This window comes from Stegostoma tigrinum, chromosome 17 (assembly GCF_030684315.1).
Source record: "Stegostoma tigrinum isolate sSteTig4 chromosome 17, sSteTig4.hap1, whole genome shotgun sequence".
Classification (NCBI taxonomy): Eukaryota; Metazoa; Chordata; class Chondrichthyes; order Orectolobiformes; family Stegostomatidae; genus Stegostoma; species Stegostoma tigrinum.
In genome coordinates, this window is record NC_081370.1 from 17800157 (window position 1) to 17821210 (window position 21054).

Here is a 21054-nt window from a genome sequence, read left to right on the forward strand (position 1 = left end):
GGAGCACCCGGAGGAAACCCACGCAGACACGGGGAGAATGTGCAAACTCCACACAGACAGTCACCCGAGGCTGGAATCGAACCTGGGTCCCTGGCGCTGTGAGGCTGCAGTGCTAACCACTGAGCCACGGATTCTTGGAAATCACAAACAAGTCACCTTTGGAGAAACTGAGGGAATGCTGTTCAAAACTTTAAATGTCATATTTTAAAATTTCAAAACAAAATTAGTTTATGGAATAATCGTGATTATGTGAAAGGATAAAAAACACTCAATCTGTCTCTTTGGTTGTCTGCAGTTTTAAGTATTTACTCACAAGAAATCCTGTAGAAGGCTCCACACACCTTGTTTTTGGACCTTCAGGTCAGCTTCAAGCGAACGGTACTCCAGCCCGTACGCCACCCTCGGGCCGGGTGCTCTCCAAACCCTGGTCTCCAGGCAACCAGGAACCACACAACGGAGCAAGACTGACAGACTGAACGTGGACAGCTCCTCAGGTAAGGACAGTCGTCGCATACTGCTGCTAAGAAAGCGGTTTAAAAAGATTAGAAAAGACCTCTGATTGTTGGTAGAGTCCACAGTTACGATGCAATTCTCTGCTACATACCTGAAAACTTAATACAGGGGAATTGTTAAAGGATAGGTCGGGAAGGGGAAAGTATTTTGGGGAACGGATGAGATGGACAGTTCTTGCTTGTTCCTCAAGGATCGTTTACAGGAACGTAAGTATTTTCTTCCCTGACTGTGCCTAAAAAAAATTATTTCTTCACTCTCCCCAGACATGAGGTTTTTTTTTCTCTTTTTGTTTGGGATGTCCTGCAATATTTTCCCAAAGTGAACATTATTCATTTGTTAGTTACATGCTATTGTAACATAAATTTTGTTTTAAAAAAACCTTGTTAATTGTGTAATTTGTCCAGTCAAAGATATTTGCAAGAATTAATGCCATCCAAGCTTAATTTACATTGTAGCTTTGATACAAAAAGCCAAATTATAGGAGCAGGAATAGGCCAATTGGCCATATGAGCTTGCTTCACTATTCAATAAGAAAATGGCTCGCCTGTTTGTGTCCTCGGCTCCATTTTCACGTCAGCTCCCCACAACTCTTGACTCCCTCGTCAATCAAAAATCAATCTAAGTCTGCCTTGAACACATTTAAAACCAACCTTCCACTACCTTCTGGGAAAGAGAATTAGATACTCTAAAAGACTCTAAAAAAGTTCTATTCATATCAGTCCTAAAGGCAAGACTTTTTATTCTTAAATTATCCCCCTGTACTTGTCTCTCCCACAAGTGGAAACATTCTCCTGGTATTTACCTATCGAGTCTCCTCAGGATTTTAGCTGTTTCAAATAAGATCATCTCTCATTCTTCTGAGCTCCAATGGATATAGGGCTAAACACTTCGGCCTTTCTTCAAAGAAATAGTTGTGACCTTCTCTGAATTCCTTCTAAAGCAATTTTTTTTTTCAAATTGAGACTAAAATCACATGCAGTGCTTCAGATAAGATCTCAATGCCCTGTACAGCTGCAGGCAACTCCCCAGTTCTTTTCTCTTTACAATAAATAACAGCATTCCATTCACTTTCCTAATCTTTTCCAAACCTTCAAATTAACGTAAGATAATAAAATGTGAGGCTGGATGAACACAGCAGGCCCAGCAGCATCTCAGGAGCACAAAAGCTGACGTTTCGGGCCTAGAACCTTCATCAGAGAGGGGGATGGGGTGAGAGTTCTGGAATAAATAGGGAGAGAGGGGGAGGCGGACCGAAGATGGAGAGGAGAGTATAGGCGGGGAGGTAGGGAGGGGATAGGTCAGTCCCGGGAAGACGGACAGGTCAAGGAGGTGGGATGAGGTTATTAGGTAGGAGATGGAGGTGTGGCTTGGGGTGGGAGGAAGGGATGGGTGAGAGGAAGAACAGGTTAGGGAGGCAGAGGCAGGTTGGACTGGTTTTGGGATGCAGTGGGTGGAGGGGAAGAGCTGGGCTGGTTGTGTGGTGCAGTGGGGGGAGGGGGCGAACTGGGCTGGTTTTGGGATGCGGTGGGGGAAGGGGAGATTTTGAAGCTGGTGAAGTCCACATTGATACCATTGGGCTTCAGGGTTCCCAAGCGGAATATGAGTTGCTGTTCCTGCAACCTTTGGGTGGCATCATAGTGGCACTGCAGGAGGCCCATGATGGACATGTCATCTAAAGAATGGGAGACCGAGTGGAAATGGTTTGCGACAGGGAGGTACAGTTGTTTATTGCGAACCGAGCGGAGGTGTTCTGCAAAGCGGCCCCCAAGCCTCCGCTTGGTTTCCCCAATGTAGAGGAAGCCACACCGGGTACAGTGGATGCAGTATACCACATTGGCAGGTGTGCAGGTGAACCTCTGCTTAATATGGAAAGTCATCTTGGGGCCTGGGATAGGGGTGAGGGAGGTGGTGTGGGGGCAAGTGTAGCATTTCCTGCGGTTGCAGGGGAAGGTGCCGGGTGTGGTGGGGTTGGAGGGCAGTGTGGAGCGAACAAGGGAGTCACGGAGAGAGTTGTCTCTCCGGAAAGCAGACAAGGGTGGGGATGGAAAAATGTCTTGGGTGGTGGGGTCGGATTGTAGATGGCGGAAGTGTCGGAGGATGATACGTTGTATCCGGAGGTTGGTGGGGTGGTGTGTGAGAACAAGGGGGATCCTCTTTGGGCGGTTGTGGCGGGGACGGGGTGTGAGGGATGTGTTGCGGGAGACGCGGTCAAGGGCGTTCTCGACCACTGTGGGGGGAAAGTTGCGGTCCTTGAAGAACTTGGACATCTGGGATGTGCGGGAGTGGAATGCCTCATCGTGGGAGCAGATGCAGCGGAGGCGGAGGAATTGGGAATAGGGGATGGAATTTTTGCAGTTGTGGAGGTGTATTCTAGGTAGCTGTGGGAGTCGGTGGGCTTGAAATGGACATCAGTTACAAGCTGGTTGCCTGAGATGGAGACTGAGAAGTCCAGGAAGGTGAGGGATGTGCTGGAGATGGCCCAGGTGAACTGAAGGTTGGGGTGGAAGGTGTTGGTGAAGTGGATGAACTGTTTGAGCTCCTCAAATTAACATGCTGTGATTCATTTACCAAAACACCCAGACCACTCTGTTCCACTACATCCTGGAACCTCCCTGGACATTTAGGCATACTCTGTTTTTCTGTTTTTGCTGCGAAAATGGACAAATGCACATTTACCCGCATTATATGCCATATGCCAGACTTTTGCATACTCAGTTAACTTGTCTGTATTCCTTTGCACACTGTCTACCTCCTCTTCATAACATGCTTTTCTGCCTACCTTGATGTCATTGGCAAATTAAGTGACTACGCATTCAATCCCCTCATCTAAATCATTGATATAGATTGTAAATAATTGATGACCCAGTGCTGATTCCTGTGGCACTCCACTAATTACAGCTAGTCAATCTGAAAATGACCCATTTACCCCTGTTCTCTGCTAACTTCATTCTGTAAGCTGTCCAATCTTCTATGCAAATGGAGATCCCTGAGTTACGAATGTTTGGACATAAGAAGGTCATCTCAACCAAGGTATAATTTTAATGATATGATGCACAAATGTTTCTTGTATTTAGGATTTTCTGTTTTATGTTGCCCTGCAGTGTGTTCTGACTTGTGTACAAATTTTGCAGAAACCTCTGATGTGGCACGTTATCATATATCTTTTGGAATTCCGGGTACACCACAACCACCAGTTCACCTTTATCCATTGCGAATTGATGTGACTTTGTCACACACCTCCAATAGGTTAATTGAAAATGGTTTCCCTTCTACAAAGTCACGTCAGCTTGCCTGATAGGGCATTTAAAAAATATTACAATTATAGCCTGTTTGGCTAACCGACCCAAAGTTTCCGGCTTACTGCATCCCTTCTTTCTACAATAAAGGTGTTTCCTTTGCTGTTTTCCAATCCTCAAAAATCTAACAAAATGTGGAAAATTATAACCAATGCATCTTACTATCAAAGCTGTTACTTCTTTTAAGATCTTAAGATGCAGGCCATCTGGTCTTGTGACCTAACAGCCCTTAGGTCCAGTAGTTTTCGAAGTACCTCTGGTGATCGTGATTGTTTTAAGTTCATTCCTCCCGAATTGCTCTTAATTTTTACTTACCTTTGGGAAATTTTCTTCGTCCTTGACTGTAATGACAGGAACAAAATATCTATTCAAAGCCTTCACTATATCTTTGTTTTCAATTATGAATATCCCAGACTCACTTCTAGAAGCCAACAACCAGTTTTGGTTGTTTTTTTCCCCTATTCAAATATTTATAGAAATTCTGACTGACTGTTTTATATTATTAGCTAACTTTCTTTCATTTTCTGCTATCTGCCCCTTTGTTATCTTTTCAGTTATTCTTTGTTGGTTCATTCAGTCATCCTAATAATCCCTTCCTACATTTTGGACTGTCAGTTTGTTTCAGTTGGTAATTACAACCTACAGGACAGAACATACAATTAGCAAGCCTTGGCATATGGATTGAATCACGAATTTTACTGCTAATCATAAAATAGTTATATAATAAATGCCTTTCCTGAAATGTGTTTTTTTTCCCTTGGATTTGGAAGGGAGTTTGCTTCATCTGAATTTAGACAATTTTAGACCACAATGTATGGTGCATTCTGAAAGTTACAGTTTCTTCACTGATTTGAGCCTTTTCACTCAGTTGTGGGAAATTAGTCAGACAGATAAAGGTGAAAAGTTCCAGGATTTCTATTTGCTCGGAAAAGAAACAGACCAGTGAAAGTCTCCTTGAACAGGAAATAACAGACCCAATTATCTATAAGTAGTTAATCGATGCAAGTAAAGCCAAGATGTTGAGCCTATAAGAATCTTTGAATGGATAACTTCATTGTTTACTTCATACCTGTTCAACTTGTTAGCCTTAAATTGACATAAACTGATTGTTTGGGGGTTCTTCTAGTGCCGTAATAGACTCCTTTTCTCTGGGCGAGAAGATTTGGATTCATAGTTGCTGGAAAATCTCAGCAGGCCTGGCAACACCTGTGAAGGAAAATACAAGAGTTAATGTTTCGAATCCAGTGACCTTCCTTAGAACTGATGGTGGCTGGGAAAATGTCAGTTTATGTGCAGAAAAAAGGGGAGGGGGAGGAGGTAGCAGGTAAACGATAGGTTAGAGACTAAAGACAGAAGAGCAGTTGGACAGACAAAGCGTTGATAACAATCAGGCCTGGAGGGTACCATCATCACCATCAGTTCTGAGGAAGGGTCACCGGATCTGAAATGTTAACTGTTTCTTTCCTTCACAAACACTGCCAGACCCACTGAGCTTTTTCAGCAACTTTGTTTTTGTTCCTGATTTACAGCATCCACAGTTCTTTCGGTTTTTATTTAGATTTGGATTCATGTCATCCTACCGTGGTGAAATGTCATAATATACACGAATAGGTTGGTTAAAAACCTTTTTAAAACTAGTAATGTAGCAGCAGAATAATACTTTGGGATGAATTTCCCCTCTGCTTGTTTAGATTCCCTACAGTGTGGAAACAGGTCCTTCGGCCCAACAAGTCCACACCACCTCTTGGACCATCCCACCCAGACCCATCCCCCTATAACCCACACACCCCTGAACATTATGGGCAATTTAGCATGGCCAATCAACCTAGCCTGCACTCTTCGGACTGTGGGAGGAAACCGGAGCACCCGGAGGAAACCCGCGCAGACACGGGGAGAATGTGCAAACTCCACACAGACAGTCGTCCAAGGCTGGAATTGAACTTGGGTCCCTGGTGCTGTGAGGCTGCAGTGCTAACCACTGAGTCACCAACTTGGGTTAGGTAACTAATACAAGTTTCGATTATTGTTTTTTTTCCCTCTTTTTTTCTGCATATAAACTGACATTTTCCCAGCCACCATCAGTTGTAAGGAAGGTCACCAGATTCGAAACATTAACTTTTGTATTTTCCTTCACAGATGCTGCCAGACCTGCTGAGATTTTCCAGCAACAATGAATCCAAATCTTCTGGCCCAGAGAAAAGGATTCTATTAAGGCATCATAAGAACCCCCAAATTATCAGTTGTGTTTGAGTACAAATAATCAAAACTTGTAGTCATTATCTAACCCAATTCTGTGCACATCATTTGTGGGAAATTTGGGAAGACAGCTTTGGACAAAGTGAGTGCTTGTTCCTCTCTGTCCAGCTTTTCTCTGTGAGCTGCACCATGGTGCAAGTAGAGGAAGTCTGTCCCATTTAGTGGTGCATCATGATATAATATTCCAGTCCTTTTTTAACCAATCATTTACCTGTCCTTGTGAATTTCTCATACATTAAAAAAGATGTATTTCATGCTTTTTAGTGTATATTTGTCAAACATGTGAAATGTCTATCAACCAAACTTCCAAGGAAATTTAGGTTGATCAAAGTTACTTGCTTCACCATTTATGATCACAAATCTCACCAATTTCTTTTCAAATCCTGACAGTGACCATTTGCCCATCATCACCCAAATAAGTCAGTGCTCACACCTTGCAATCTTTGAGTCTTCCCAGGAGAATTACAAGTTTATCTTTTTAAAGGAAACATGTTTTTGTGTTTCATTTGCACTTTAGGAATAGTCATTCAAAATGTCCAGCTGAAAACTGAATGCATTATGACCTAAACCAGAGATGACTGGAAAAGGATAACCTGACTCCAGACCTACAACAATGTAGTTGGGCAGTTAGTGCTGGCCTAGCCTGTGACGCCCTCGTCAAATGAATGAATCAATAAGTAGTAGCCTTAGGCAACACTTCCTGATGTTTCCCTCCCTGTGTCTGTAGTTTTTTTATGACTGAATAAAGAGGCATGTCATCTGCATGCAACTGAGCAGATGTCTGATCTCCAACAGTCCTCTAATCATTGCTTCCCACCCTGGCTGTGGACTAGTGTCAAAGATGTGCTCACCAGATACGATAGGCTCAATTGCACAAATTGGTGTTATCACTGAGGTGAATGCTTCCGGTGGTGTAGGGAGCAAATGTACTTAATGTTGGTGCCTCGACTGGAATTACGGTGGCATCATCCTCAGAGATGATGGTGGTGCAACTGGGTGGGGGTGGAAGGTATGGTGTCATTTACTTCCTTCTCTTGTATTTACTGATATTAGAGGAGAAGAGGAAAAATTAGTTGGTATCCCGGGAGCTTCAGAGGTTGAGGGATGACCTTACAGAGGTTTATAAACTCATGAGGGGCATGGATAGGGTGATTAACCAAGGTCTTAACCAGGGTAGGGGAGTCCAAAATGACAAGGCATAGGATTAAGGTGAGAGGGGAAAGATTTAAAAGGGACCTAAGCAGCAATCTTTTCACACAGAGGGTGTGCAAGTATGGAATGAGCAGCCAGAGGAAGTGGTGGAGGCCGGTATAATAACAACATCTAAAAGGCATCAGGATGGGTATATGAGTAGGAAGAGTTTAGAGGGATAAAGGCCAAATACTGGCAAATGGGATTAGATTTATCAGGATATCTGTTTAGCATGGACAAGTTGGACCAAAGGGACTGTTTCCGTGCAATTCATCTCTATGATTCTATCATTCTAAAAGAACTATTGTTTCTTCATTTTAGTCCAATGCTAAGAAGCTATCTTGAGTACTGTGGACATTTTGAGATTCAAGAAGGACGTTTCTAATTTATGGACTGGAATATTAGCTCATTCTGTACTGTTCTTTGACGGGACATAATATTTACAATCTGTTTAATTGCTTGGTAGTGTGGCTGTGCAGAGGGATCTTGGTGCCCATGTACATAGATCCCTGAAAGTTGCCACCCAGGTTGATAGTGCTGTTAAGAAGGCTTACGGTGTGTTAGGTTTTATTGGTAGAGGGACTGAGTTCCGGAGCCATGATGTCATGCTGCAACTGTAGAAAATGCTAGTGTGGCCTTGTTTCGAATATTGCGTGCAGTTCTGGTCACCCCATTACAGGAAGGATGTGGAAACATTGGAAAAGGTGCAGAGGAGATTTACCAGGATGTTGCCTGGTCTAGAGCGTAGGCCCTATGAAGAAAGGCTGAGGGACTTGGGTCTGTTCTCAGTGGAGAGAAGGAGGCTCAGAGGGGATTTAATAGAGGCATACAAGATGTTCAGAGGATTAAATAGGGTGGACAGTGAGAGCCTTTTTCTGAGGATGATGACTTCAGCTTGTACAAGGGGACATAGCTACAAATTGAGGGGTGATAGATTTAAGACAGATGTCAGAGACAGGTTCTTTACTCAGAGAGTGGTAAGGGCGTGGAACACCCTGCCTGCCAGTGTAGTTAACTCAGCCACATTAGTGGCATTTAAACAGTCCTTGGATAAGCACATGGATAATGATGGGATAGTGTAGGGCAAGGGGCTTAGATTAGTTCACAGGTCGGCACAACATCGAGGGCCGAAAGGTCTGTTCTGTGCTGTATTGTTCTATGTTCTATGTTCTATGTTTACTTCCAAATCTCACCTGCCCTTTTGGGCCCCTTTCCCTAGGCATAATTGCCAGACTTTACAACCCCAGTGTATTTCCAATTAGCTCATTATCTGATTTCATTCTGCCTTGTCTGAGACTTTCAATCAATGAGTCTCCAAGATATTATCATTTGTTTGGTATTGGGCCTAAACTCCCAAGTGAAGCTCCCGAAAGGCAGGAATGTCTTCAGTGGAAGAAAAGAGAAGGGTCAGAGTTGCCATTGAGTTGCACCTGACAGTAGAAGTTATATATCCTGGTAATACATAAATGAGAGACAAATGACAAATATTGTAATCAATAGAGGAGGTTCTATTGATAATACAGTGTCCTTATGACTCCTCGATAGAGTGCTTTCCTGTTCAAAGTTGACCCTGAAGATGAGACTGCTTTATGCAAATTAATTCTGATCATGATATTCTATCTAAATGAGTCTTCAGTCTGAATGAGACAATGATGGTGTTAAATGATTTTTCCCTGTTTTATTAGAAGGATGCAAGACTGATGGAGGCAAAGAATTACACACTGTTTGAGTCTCTGTGTGACACTGTTCTATCATCACTGGCATTACTGCAAAACTGTATCACTGAGGTACCCCCACAATTGTTTATTCATAGCTTCTTCATGAAGTGTATCTCTCAGATTAGACTTTTAATTCTTGTGCTTTATGCAGTGTAATTATATCCTTTTCTATATATTTTATCCCATTCTCTTTGCTAATGCTAATATTGCTTCTCGAACTGCTGCTCTTGATCATATCAGTTATTTCAGCGCAGCAAGATTTTGAACCTGTAACCTTTTTGATCTATATGACAGTACTACATGACACAGTGCATTTAGCTCCACAGCGACTACAAACATGTCTGGTGCTTCTTTTGGAAAATGTGCTTTCGTACATTTTGAGTTAGGACCTGTAATGCCCTGCCCCTGTTGAATAGCCTAGTGATAATCATTACCTGCATGAAGATTGACATTGTGTATCAAGAGCGGATGAAATCCTGCACTTTGTTGACACAGAAGACAAAAAGAAGATATTTTCCATGATAAAGGACAGTTGTAAGAAGAATGGAATCATGAGACACCACCTCCTGTCATATCATTGTAATGGTGCTTAATCAGTATCAATTATTTATTACTTCTTATATTTCTGGTTATCCAACAGCTTTTGGAATTTAAAGATCAACTGATGAACCATGCCCTTCCCACCAGCCTCCTAGCCCATTTGGTCATTATTAAAGGCCAGCGTTTCCGCAGGTATTGCAAACATTCACATAACTGATAAGATCACACTGATTTTACAGTCTCCAACCTAGCACTCTCTCTTCCAAGGACTCAACGTTATACTGATCCTAACTTGTGTCAGTTTTCTCCTTGTTCAACAATGTAGAAAGTGTTAAAACTTAAGCTTGGCAGTAAAGTGATGGAAGGTGTCATCAATAGTGCTATTAAGCAGCACCTGCTCAGAAATAACCAGCTCAGTTACACCAGTTTGGGTTCTGCCAGGGTCACTCAGCTCCTGACCTCATTACAGCCTTGGTTCAAACATGGACAAAAGAGCTGAATTCCAGAGGTGAGGTGAGAGTGACAGCCTTTGATATCAAGGCTGCATTCGATCAAGTGTGGCTTCAAGGAGCCCTAGCAAAACTGGAATCAATGGGTATCAGGGGCAAACTCTCCCGTGGTTGGAATCATACCTGACACATTGGAAGGTGGTCATGGTTGTGGGAGGTCAATCATCTCAGCTCTAGGACATCTCTGCAGGAGTTTTTCAGGGTAGTGTCCTAGGCCCAACCATCTTCAGCTGCTTCATCAATGACCCTCCCTCCATCCTAAAGTCAGATGTGGGGTTGTTCATCGATGATTGCACAATGTTCAGCACCATTCACGACTCTTTAGCTACTGAAGCAGTCTGTGTTTAAATGCAACAAGATCTGGACAATATCCAGGCTTGGGTTGACAAGCAGCAAGTGACATTCACACCACACAAATGCCAGGCTGTGACCATCATCAATAAGAGACCAATCCATTGACATTCGATGGTGTTACCGTCACTGAATCCCCACTATCAACATCCTGGGTTTACCATTGACCAGAAACTCAACTGGACTCACCACATTAACAGAGTGGCTGCAAGAGCAGGCCAGAAGCTGGGAATCATTCCGACTATCTCAGAAGCTGGGAATGCTGTGGCGAGTAACTCATCTCCTGACTCCCCAGTGCCTGTCCACCATCTACAAGGCTTAATTCAGGAGTATGAATGAATACTCCCTACTTGCCTTGATTGCAGCTCCAGCAACACTCAGGAAGCTTGACAGCATCCAGGACAAAGCAGCCCGCTTGATTGGCACTACATCCACAAGCATTCACTCCCTCAACCACCGAAGCTCAGTCGCAGCAGTGTGTGCTATATCTACAAGATACACAGCAGAAATTCACCAAAGATTCTCAAACAGCACCTTCCAAATCCACGACCACTTCCATCTAGAAAGACAAGGGCAGCAGATATGCGGGAACACCACTACCTCCAAGTTCCCCTCCAAGTCTCTCACCATCCTGACTTAGAAATATATCGCCATTCCTTCACTGTCACTGGGTCAAAATCCTGGAATTCCCTCCCTAATCGCATTGTGGATCAACCCACAGCAGTAAGACTGCAGTGGTTCAAGAAGGCAGCTCACCACCACCTTCTCAAGGACAGCTAGGGATGGGCAAGAAATGCTGGCCAGCCAGCAATGCCCACATTCCACAAAATAATTCGAAAAAAATCATCAGAAGTAAAATTCACCTGTTTCTTTCCCAGAATTTCAAAATATGGTTTTTCTTGCCTTCATCAATCCTTTCTTTAAAACCATCAGGATTTAAACCTCATGATGATATCACCTACTTTCTAATTTGCCTAATTTTCATTCTTACCTTCATTCAAGTAACTCAATTAAAATATATCCTGCTCCAATCTTTTGATTGTTTTCTGAAACGAGAAGCTATTTCATGAGGCCTCAGCAGTTTATTTGTTTCCTGCTACAATATTCTTTTTTGGCATTCACCCTTTTGTGTTTCCGATGACCCAGTGTTTCTGACATGTACCCTGCAACCACTGAGCTGGTCCACCTCGTGCGATTCTACGCTACGCTGTGGGAACAGAAAAAATAAATTCTGGACTTACTGTATGTAGATCGTGAAAGGAATGGTTGCCTGTTATCCATGTAATGGAAAGATGTGACAGGTTTATAGCTCCATTGATGAACTGTCAGGTTAAAATACTATCCAATATGACACTGCATGTGATAGACTGAAGGAGAGTTAATGCAGAACTATAATATGCCAGCATTATACAGGACAGTTGGTCCATAACTCTGGACCATGGGACCATGGTTTGAAAATGGCTTAGAGATAAAGTTGGGGACCTTGAAATACCAGCTTAAATGGAGCAGAACAGGAATATTGTGTCCAAAGTTGTGCAGATAGAGCCACTGCCTTTGCCAAACTGCTGAGTATTGGAGTAACATCGTGCAACTCTAAAATGAGATCCCAAAGACAGTGTTATTTTTCATGTCTGCCACCAGTGGTGTGAAGACGATTTTTGATGAAAGATTTCTGTTTGACATTTTCAGGAAAAAGCATCAGCTGGGTGTGGCAGTGAGACAACTACAGCTACTTGATGGACATCTAAGTTTCTGCTTCAAGATCATTACTTTTGTGGGGCCTGGCTTTGATAGACAATGGCAAATCAAGATTGTAATGAATCCCATGGAGACCAAATGTGAAAGAACCAAACTTTTCAAAGGACCCCAATGGGAAAAAAAAGCAAGATTTCACGTTTTTATTGTTTTACTGTAACCAAGGTAAATATAAATTAAACATGAACAGACAAAGTTTCTTCAGTAGGAAGTAAAAAAAATTACACTTTAAATATGACTTGCAAATTTATTGACGGTTTCCAGCAGCACATTTGGCACAGGAGCATTCTCCAAAGTCTTTCACAACTCTAGCTCCTCCATGTAGAATTTAATATTTGAGAAGATTTGTAGTTGAGGTTCTGGATGTGAGTTTGCTCGCTGAGCTGGAAGGTTAGTTTTCAGACATCGGAGGCTCACTGATGATGTTACCTAGAATGGTGACGAAACGTCTGAAAACTAACCTTGCAGCTCAGCGAGCAAACTCACATCCAGAATTTAATATCTTTTTCTCATGTAAGAATTGATCATCACTCATCTTAATTCCACAGATATGATTATTAAAAATAGGACATTGAATCTCCTCCACTTAGTTCATGACAGCTCTGATGGTATGACTTCCCAAAGTCACCTTCAACTGACCAGTCAAAAGCAGCATAGTACATATTATAGTCAGGCCTGGTAAAAGTTACCCAGTTCTTCAGCATTCTTCATCTGGTCACACAATTTTCAGATCTCCCATCCTATCTGACCAATGTTTGAAATTCACTGAATATTAGGAGCTCCTATGCCTGTTCTGACCACAGCTAAAATCTAATCTTTTGAGGTTTTTTTTGCCAATCAACTTCAGTTTGCCTTGCAACCAAAGGCATAGCTTGTTTATCACCAGTTTGATGGTGCAGCTAGGAAATCTAATTAGCAAACCTCTCTCAGGACCTGAAAACTTAGTTTCAATTTTGGATTTTGTCAAAAATCATAGCCTGTGAAATTTCAGTCAACGCAGGTCATAGTTTGCAAACAACAGATTTCATCAGAAGATGGTGTGTAACTCGCTATTCAAACCAGAAAAGTTTAGGTTCAGTGTTTGTTCTGTGCTGAGTCACAGACTTTAGTGACCCTTGTATCTGGGCTACAAGAAAGGCTGCTGTGGGAGAAACCAATTCTACATTAATACACTGTTATGTGCTGTTCTGGGTTAACTTTCTTTTACCTGGTACATCTTGTTCTAGAAACTAGATGAACAGTGCTCCAGATTAGTCTGCGTGTTTTACTCTACAAGTGATCTTACTTTAGATTATTTTGGCTGTCATATGTTAGACCTGTATCCCTGAGGTTCCCACTTGCTCAAAAGCATCTAAACTTGTCTCAGAATCTATGAAAGCTAGATGAAGATACATGTAAATTAACAAGAAAACCTGTAACTGCTGTTATGTACACAAGATCCTCACTTCAGTTCTCAAAACTACTATAGCATTGTATCAGACTTGATTTGCCAATAAGTCCTTTTAAAAGTTTCTTTTGACTAAATAGAAAAAAAAACTTTAAATTATATCCTTAATAAGCAATCCCGAATTTGGCAATTTTTGAGGTACAACTAAAGGTTCTGTCATTTCATGCGTCATTTTCCTCATACATTTTGAAAATTGGATCACGCTATTTTTAAATCCAATGCAACTACCTTGTTTTCCTTTCCTCATTACATTGTCACTTCTTCGTGTTGGTTTTCTCCCTGATCTCATTTAGCATATTCTAATATATATTTTGCATCTCATTCGATTTGTTCATGTTTTTTATTTAGACTATTTTTCTAACCAACCTTTTCAGAGATGTTGTTACACTCATCTGGAGCCAATGGGACTTAAATCCAGGCCTCCCAGTCCAGAGGTAGGGATGCTACCACTGTGCCATAAGAGGGGCCCTGCCTCACTGGATTTATTATAAAATGCATCATAGAATAATTACAGCACAAAAGGCATTCCAGATTTTAGCCACTCACTATGTAAATTATTTTTCCCTCATGTTGCCATTGCATTTTTGCCAAGTATAATGCAGAATCTCTGCAAAATCAGTTAAGTATCACAGGGGCCAAAATTTCCCATGAATTCTGTCGGTCTCCTGTTATTTCTAGTTTTTGTGTTTAACTTGGAAAGATTTTTTTGATTCACTTAGAAACACATAACTTTTAGAAAGATATTCAGATTTCTAGTAGCTATCTGAAAAGATTACTTGACAAGGTTTCAAATTTTAAGACTGACTGTAATGGATAAGCTAAAAACGACATTGTCCTGAAGAATGATCACTGGACCCTAAACATTAACTTTGGTTTCTCTCCACAGAAACTGCCAGACTTGCTGAGTTTTCTCAGCAATTTCTGTTATTGTTCTGACTTCCAGCACTTGCAATTCGTTGGGTTTTTAAAAAATTTTCTAGACATTATTGAGTACGTCACTTATACCCTGAGCTCCAGAAAACGTCCCCATTTAACTTTTAAAATGAATGAAAATTCCCATTATGGCTATACTTTGCTGTCTCCCCAAGGTGGATACTTCAGTATCCAGTAACTAATCCAAAGCTGTTCTCAGTCATCTAACTCCAAAATGACTCTCACATTGAAGAATTCCTACTTCTAGCCAAAGCTAAGCAGATCTTCCAGCCTTATTTAAATCCTCAGAAACTTGGGTTTTATTCCTAGCAAAAGTTCCGATTCACATCATTTGTGGTAAACAATAGGACTGGCTGATTCGATCTTTGCTCTTTCTCTCTCTCTTAGAATCTCGTGGACTAACTGTGTCTATGTGGTTCAAGGATCTCTTAAGAAAACCTACAACCCATTATACAATGGCTTCGTATGGACTTCCTTCTTCCTAAAGCACATTTCCAACGAATGCTTGTACCAAGGTTCAAATAGTATAGGAATTAAGTGAATTACCCTTGGACCTCCAGCACCATTCTATCTTTATATAAAATAGAAAGATTAAGATGTAACCATTTACAAAACCTGGCATTCCTGACATCTCCCTGTGAGACTTGGAAGTCAAGAGACTCGCCAGATATGACATTTGCCCTTCCTATTGTCCACTGACATGCAGCTTCTTCCCAATACGTTAATCTGGGCCCCACTGTCTTCAAGTGAACTAAATCAAGTGGACTTGTTGAAATTAGGCTTCAGATCTATTATCTGCTTCAGTACTCCTTTTTATCTTAGACAGTCCACACTAACAACCTTAAAAACTTTGTATTTATAACAAAGGGTGAATCTCTGCCCACTCCCTGTGAGCCACATTCTTAGATGAATAGATGGAGGGGTATCCTTTATCAGAGATTTCATTTGTGGCTCAGTTGGACCACCACACATGCCTCAGTATAGGTTGTACAACAAGGCTTGTTTCCATTGGAGTGTTGAGTGTGACATGATTGAGTGAAGATCCTGAATGGTTTTGATAAGGTGAATATGAAAGATTTTCTCTTGTGGGTCAGTCCAAAATTAGTGGGAAGAAAGCATTGGAGGATGGGCATTGAATATTTCTAAGACAGAAGTAGATACATTCTTGTTAGGCAGAGGAATCAAGGATCCTTGGGGCTAAATGGGAATGTGGAATTCAGAATGAGATCAGTCTTGATGTTAGTACTTTTGTAAAGAACTCAGAATCACAGAAAATCACAGACAATCACAGAATTACAGAATTGTTATGGTGGATGCAGAAGGACGCCATTTGGTTCATCATGCCAGCACTGGCACTTCAAACGAACATCATTAGCCAGTGCCTATCTACTGACATCTGCCCATACACTTACAGACTATTTTTTATCAAAAATAGTCATTTCAATGCCCTTAAATGTGTCAATTGAAAGTGTCTCCACCACATTTCCCTGCAGTGCACTCAATATTCTTAACAACTTGTGTGAAAATATTTTTTCTCATACCACTCTTGCTGCTTTTGCACATTTTGTCAAAATGGCAGGTAGGCAGAGGCTTAGTCCAGGCCTCGTCCAGTCCCATCAGCTTTCTTTCTCTTTTTCTCCTTCATTTTCCTTTTGCTCTTTCTCTTTCTTTGTTCCCGTTGTTTTCTTTTCTTTTGATCCTGGAAGGTGGCAGATGAAGGATGAGGCCTCTGGCAGCGATGGCAGTGGCAACAACACCAGGACGAACCAGACACAGCTTCACCCCACCCCAGGGTCTCCCGGTGAGTGAGAGACAGGACCTGGGCTGACTCCCCCGGCCTGGCCTCACAGGCTAGCTAAAGGCTCCAGGTTCACAGCTAGGTCCAGGTGCCTGAAGGAGGACAAAGGTGGTCTTGTCCCGGCATGGACGTCTCATCCCTGTGTGGAGGCCTTCTTTGTCATTGACATATGGTATTTCAGTTGCCCAGCAGACAGTCTCATCCAGGAGGAGCAGTCTTGGCTCACTGTGGCAGTCTACTTTGATGGGGGCTTCTAGCTCTCTATCCAGTGGCCCAGGATGGCTGTATTGCCCAGCTGCACCTTCAGGGCATCCATCATTACTAAATTGACTTTCCCCAAGCCCAGGAGCTATTAACTGAACTGTGATGAACTTTGTCTCGATTTTACTTTTTTATTATTATGCATGACTTCTGTAGTTGATGTGGGTGCCATGGTGAGGTGACTTATAAAACTTTTCACTATATTTATCATGTAAAAGTGCACGTGACAATAGATTTCTATTCTATTCTATTCATCACTTTAAACCTATGCCCTGTTGTTCTTGTTCCTTTTATGAGCAGGAACCGCATCTCCCTGTCTACTTCTGTTTATGATTTTGAAAATGTCTATCAAATCTCCTCTCAGGTTTCTTTTCTCTAAGTATATTAGTCCTAACTTCCTCAATCTACCCTCATAACTGAAGTGTGTCATTTCTGGAAAATTTCTTGTAAATTGCCACTGCAGTCTCTGCAATGCATTTCACATCTTTCCAAAATGTGGCACCCATAACAGTACATAGAACTCCAGCTGATATCTGGGCAGTAAATTGAAGTGCGGTAATGTATACCAGTATCCAGATGATTGGAAGGGAGCCATATCAATGGAACCTGAATCATAAAGGAAAATCAGGTAGATTTTGAATTATTTTGCTCGTTTAACCGATCAACTGTGCTGAATTCAGGATATGAAGAGAAATTTACTTTTGAAATTTATAGGACAATCTGAGTTCCTTTGTCAGAGAGAAAAAAAACTTCCTGCTTTCTTCATTGTCTGCTAATGAGGTGGGACCAATAGATGAAAGGATAGTAATTTAATTGTGGATTAAATACTGATACTGTCAGTCGCAAAGTACTTGCCACATGGAGAAACATGGAACCTATATGCTGCCTGAATGACTCATGGCTCTTTATTATTGAAATGCCTAAGTTTGATTAGAAAACAAGGAAATCTATGTCCTTTTGGAGAACCAGTAATCCCAACAAAGTGATTATTATTTTGTTCCTCAAGTATTTTTTAATAATATCTTCAATTTTCTCTACTTTAGGTTAGATGGATTGCTTGGGAATGTCAGATATTGAACTGGGAGAAGTTGTTTGGAAAGTTGATGGTATGCGATTTTGACATTCCGCGGAGCACAGTCAGACAGAGAAGTAAGTGCCTCAGCATAATCCAGGTCAAAGGTTGCTGTTTAGATAATCCATTAATTCATCCAAACTGGATTCCATTGTATCAAGTGATCTGCCATCTGAGCCAATTATTCACTGTCCTCAAAGAGGCTCATAATGAAACTAAAGCTTACACAAACTGACCAGTCTAATAGAATGGAATTTTCATTTCTGAGGCTAAATATGGAGGTGACCAAAAAGTGGAACAGACTTCTGCCTGGGTGTGGGATGAGAATAGCTATGTGGTAATGTTCTTTCAAGTTGAATTCTGTATGTAAAGACAGGAAAAACTCCAAATTTTAATATACACTGAATCCCTACAGTGTGGAAACAGGCCCTTCGGCCCAACGATTCCACAACGACATTAGAGCATCCCACCCAGACCTATCCCCATATAACCCACCTAAGCTACACATCCCTGAACACTCTGGGGAAATTTAGCATGACCAATCCACCTAACCTGCCCATCATTGGACTGTGGGAGGAAACCAGAGTACCCGGAGGAAACCCACGCAAACACGGGGAGAATGTACAAACTCCACACAGACAGTCGCCCAAGAGTGGAATTGAACCTGGGTCTCTCGCACTGTGAGGTAGCAATGCTAACCACTGAGCCACTGTGCGGAAGGAGGTACTGAAGCCTGCCAAAATATTCTGAGCTTCAATTTCAGGTCATCATATTTGAAAGGTAACTGGACAGTACTTCTCCTTGCAACGTAGGATCTCTGTCTGTCAACCCCTGTGGGAGTTTAACTTTATAAGCATGTCACTCACAGGATGGTCATGCACAAGATTGGTTTCTAGGCATCTGCATCACAACGTCATGTCCCATCAATGTCCACTAATTCATTGAAACTACCTATGTTGTACTTTTATCACAGTGTTGCTGCCTGTTTCCCATCAGCCAGGGTTCATTTGAGCCCAAAAAGGAGCTACAACACTCTGCAGCTCACACATCAACAGCTCATTGGCCTTTCCTGCCAAGTAGGAGAGCACATACATTACATAACTTCTCATCAAAAGCTCATATGGGGCAACAACATCACTACAAAATGTGGTTTCAGATGAACATTCAAATATCAGGCATGTACATTATGTAAAGCTTTAATGATCACAGTTTATCCTATCTCCCTGAGTACAGGAATCAACTTTCATTTTGAACCCTTTAACTCTTAACTTTCCCAAAACTACTTCCATCTCACAGGTAACATTCAGAGATCTGGGATTTACATATCTATCTATCTCAGTATGGTACTCATGTAACCATGTGATTGTCTCTTAATGCTTCTATCAGGAGAAGAATGGTCACTATCAACTGCTGGGAATATGTGATGAGGAACTGGAATGTGGAACTTTTTGGACATTCTGCATTAAAAAAGGGATTTACCATGGTTTAAAGGGACATGTGATTTCTTGAATTTGTTCAACAGTAATGTGAGCATTGGCTCATTTGCTAATTATTGAAAAGTCAAGTAATTTTGGAAAGGAGACAAGCAAAGTTTTTAAGAAAGAAAGAGAGATGAAATTTATTGCTTCAATTGTTGGACAGATTTTGTTGGAAGACAAAGGGTCGATGTGCTGAACGTTGGTTAGAAGTCTTTGAGACTTGATTTCAGTTTCTCTAGAACACTTGAGTGCATGAGTAGAAGAAAATTACCTCTAAATAGTGCAGTGAGCAGATTTTTCTCTGCCTCGAAAAAGTAAGAAGAAAACTTATAGCAGGACAATCTGCACAGGTTTCTCTCAGTGCAGTATTTTTGGGAACATGACTACCTCATAAACCCTGAAAGTTGAACCATTACTTAAATTCAAAGACTGCAGTCTAACCAACTTTGCATCTGTTCCGAAGGAGGGCTAGTAGACCCAAAAATCAACTCTGCCTTCTCTCAAAGATGCTGCCGCACCTGCTGGGTTTTCCCCACCAATTTCTGATTTTGTTTCAGTTTTCCATTTGAACTGGTCTAGTCTGAATGCCTCCCATCGCTCGATGGTGGTCAGCATTTCAATCTTGTTGACATTACAGGGAACTGTAAGAAGTTGTCCAATTTTATCCTTTCAAGTCGAACCCCGGTCCACAGATGTTTTTCTCCTTTTTGAGCGTTTTAAAGAAGATATTGGCTGACTCTGAGTTGAGCTGTTGGAGTTGCGTCTTGTATTTTTCAGGGATTTCTGCCACAAGGAAGAATAATGTATTTTGTAATATCTTACTCAGCTCTAATGGCATTGATCATGGCTAATGAATGCAAAAGAACTTCCTGCCAATTACAATCAGGAAACCTGTCCTGTCTGAAATTACTCAGAAATCAATAACAAACGTTTAAATTGCTGTCAGAAAAGAGGAGTTTTGCCTCTCACCTGATTAAGTTCCCCCACCTGTCTTTCAGAAAGATCTGTACAGATCTGGAACATTTGCCCATAACATTTACAGCAAACGATCAGGGGACATAAGTGGTCATGGACAAAGCTGGAATGGGGTGAATTTAAATTATAATTACTTTTTCCCTCTTTAGCCCAAGTCGAGTGAAGTATTGTTTGATTTAGTCCTTTCCCTTTTACTCTGGTCACTAATGAAGTCAACCATGGGGTGCTCTCCAGACATTGTTTTTTGGATTCCAATTTTTGAACAAATCAGCAACAAAAAAAAACTTCAAATTGGAATCAAAGAAAGGGTTTAGAAACATAATATTAAAATTGAGGAATTGCTTAACTATTCCATCTGTACATTTGGGAGGATATGGCCTCGTGGTATTATCATTGGTGTGTTTGTTAATCCAGTGACTCAAGTAATGTTCTGGGACCTGGGTTTGAATCAGGCCACAGCAGATTCAAATTTTCTGTAATTTTCCAACTATTTTTGTTTGTTTTTCCATCATCCTCAATAATTTACTTTAGCATTCATGATATTATGCACTGTGCTAGACTAAATTAACCTTTTAATCCTGTGGCAATCTGTCTCTGCCTGCAGAGTGCAGACTCATGGGCGGTGGTGGAAGTTTCGAGTAGAATATCTGAGAAGAAAAGGTGTAATGTGGTAGGCAGAAATAAATCTAAGTATCACACTCATTCATTATTGGTCACAATGATGGTATGTTGCAGTTTGAAGTTGTTTGGTTGTTAACTGTTATAGCCTAGAATCTCAGCAGTTCAAAGGGAATTCAATTAAGTCAATTAAGAGAAATGGACAAATTGACTCAGCGCTGCACATTGTCTCCAGAGACATGGTAGATGGGATTATTTAATTTTCAACAATCTGATAAACTGACCTAATTAACATTGTCAGAGCTTGTGTGTATTGTCCTGCGTCCTAATAGGAGTTTCTGTC

General features: G+C 41.4%; 1 long non-coding RNA gene across 3 annotated transcripts in view; it reads left to right on the forward strand.

Annotated features, from left to right (window-relative positions):
* The first annotated feature begins 449 nt into the window (after positions 1-449).
* Positions 450-21054, forward strand: part of LOC125459536 (uncharacterized) — a 48960-nt gene continuing 28355 nt past the window's right edge. For all 3 annotated transcript variants that reach the window (XR_007249033.2, XR_007249031.2, XR_007249032.2), the window contains exons 1-5: positions 450-494; positions 8942-9043; positions 9615-9706; positions 12064-12294; positions 17612-17717. This is a non-coding gene — a long non-coding RNA (uncharacterized LOC125459536). The remainder of the gene's footprint in view (positions 495-8941; positions 9044-9614; positions 9707-12063; positions 12295-17611; positions 17718-21054) is intronic.